Below are 2,500 nucleotides of genomic sequence, written 5' to 3' on the forward strand. Positions count from 1 at the left end.
TGGACAAATAGTGGATTGGCGCTATATAAATATTTTATTATTATTATCATTACAAGTATTATGAGCTTTAGAACCTGTTCTTGTTGAAGAATGCGTTTTTGTTTTATTTGAGTTGCTAATAAATGCATTCCATCGCGCGTAATATGTTCGAAGCCAGGAGAACTCAACTGCCGTTTGTGAAAGGAAACTGGTTTGAAATAAAAAGTTTCTGAGAGAGTTTCATTCCTATTCTCAAAAGTATTAACTGGGAATTAAAGTAAGTTAAAGACGGTTGTTTCACTTAAAAGCTATGAGGACAATTATTTAAGATTCGCAAAATAATAAGGAGTTCAAGCAACTGCTTCAATTTTCTTCCCAATTTCTTGACAGCTTACATGTAAATTATAAAGATCAAGCTTGCAAGTGTTAATAAATAGTAGTTTGTTGGTGAATTTCCAAAGCAATCTAAAACTTGAAATAATGATAGGTTTCATTTCATTTCACAATATGCAAAGCATTATTTCCCCAACAATGCTTGATATAAAGAAACTTGTAGGAAAGCATAACAAACAGTCATGTGTGCATGCGTATATACACATGCATATACGCTTATGGCCATCCACACATACACGCATATAAATTACACAAACAGAAAATATTTGTATAAATTGCCTAGGCATAGTTCATTTATATCTGAGCTGCACTGTAGCTTAGAGCCAACAAAAATGTATTAAAATTAGGCAGAATGTAGCTGTATTTAAGTGTCAATGCAGGAACTAAAAAAATATTTTCCTGTTGGTATAAAATGCATGTGTGCCACTATGGCATTAATCGAGTCTTTTGCTATCAAGCGTATACAAGGTTTGACAGCTCTCGAACTTTAAAATTATATTTTAGGACTTTTACATATTACTTTTAATATCTGGAAACCTTAACCTTGTAATCACCTCTAGCCACCAGAGGTTAACGTATCTGTATTTGGTTGAGAAACATGTTCCCATTTTTTCCACTAGGTTTTTGGGTTTAAATATCAGGCAGTTGCACAAGCTTTATGGCCTGAGAAGTATATATTTTGTTGGGTACCTTGCAACTAGCTATATAGTATCGTACTTGATTTATGTAAACGCTACATGGACTACATCAAACACTTGAGCTCACAGCTCGAGCTGCACACCCATCCCTGTGTATATTTAGTAGTGAATATAAAACTAATAGAAAGTAAATTGCTTACCACTTCACCACTGATGTAGTTCTTGTTAGCACCTGTACAACTGTTCTTGTAGTTTCTTTACTTTTTCATATTCCGTCTTGTACGTTTGTTCCCATTCTTCTGCACTAAGCTCCTTATTCCCCTTTATGAAATACTTTATTGGTAGTCTTGGCTCTACAGAGTAAAAATATGGCACATTCAATAAATAATCAACCTTCATGGGAATCTTCAGCCATAACCTTCACTTCACTCCACCAAACATGAGAGGGATCTTATCACCATTTGAGATTGGCTGAGTAGTCCAATTGTAAGTAATTGGTATAAAAGAGAAAGGTAAAGTCTGCATACGAGCCAAGTGGCCCACCAGGCCGGAGCTTATCCCGGTTTTTGTCGCATGAAGCGACCAGGAGTATTTCTACTTCCCCCTGGATGGGATGCTAGTCCATCGCAGGGTTTCCCCAGCATTAAGTTCGCCGGTACCCATTTATACACCTGGGTGGAGAGAGGCACTGTGAGAGTAAAGTGTCTTGCCCAAGAACACAACGCAATGTCCCCGACCAGTGCTAGAACCTGGACCGCTTGATTCGGAAACGAGCGAACTAACCATGAGCTTACATTGAACGCCATTGAACGAACCGGCGAACCACTAGTTCAAACAGTCTTACACCTTGCTGATATCACAAGGTTTACGAAACAATAATGTGGTCTTAGTTTCTATTTCTACGTTGCTTCTCTGGGAAATTTGGGCAATTTTTGGGCAATATTACGAGAACTTAAGCTTATTTACAAGCAAGGTATGAAAGAGCAGGAGGTTTCAGCTGTTTTATGTGTCTTCTCGCGTTCGACTTGCCTTGAAAACTGCTGAAATTTTAGTGCAAAATCGGTTCCCTTTGCCATTTAACTTCGTCGTCTCCATAGTGCAAGAAAGTAACAACATTTCTGTAAACTAAGAATGCACATACCTCGCTTCTTTACGGAGTTAGCAGCTCCACAGACAACATACATGTACCAATTTGAAACTGCCGCGCGCGACGCTGCTAGCACATGTTTACCCGTTTTTGCTGCATCCACTGCGTTTTCCGATTGGAGGAGAATGTGTCACGTGCCAACCCCTTTGTCACGGGGGTCAGGTGCTCCCTGGGGAAACACAGGGCGAAATATGCAAAACAATTTTATTAAAATGACTGTTTCCAACCTTCTAAATGTGTCAACCTCAGGGTAACAAGAAAACGACAAAGCTCCGAAAGGTTTTACAGGTTAATGGATGTCAGGATGAGAAACTTGAAAGACACCTTAAAATTGTCTCTTCCG

General features: G+C 38.6%; 1 long non-coding RNA gene across 1 annotated transcript; it reads right to left on the reverse strand.

Annotated features, from left to right (window-relative positions):
• Nucleotides 1–378: 378 nt before the first annotated feature.
• LOC145486555 (uncharacterized) lies at nucleotides 379–2,232 on the reverse strand. Its single transcript, XR_014049302.1, has 2 exons — nucleotides 2,152–2,232; nucleotides 379–1,363 (listed from the first exon to the last, which is right to left on the reverse strand). It is a non-coding gene; the product is annotated as an uncharacterized LOC145486555 (long non-coding RNA).
• Between the last annotated feature and the right edge of the window lie 268 nt (nucleotides 2,233–2,500).

Source organism: Orbicella franksi, chromosome 5 (genome assembly GCF_964199315.1).
Source record: "Orbicella franksi chromosome 5, jaOrbFran1.1, whole genome shotgun sequence".
NCBI classification, from domain to species: domain Eukaryota; kingdom Metazoa; phylum Cnidaria; class Anthozoa; order Scleractinia; family Merulinidae; genus Orbicella; species Orbicella franksi.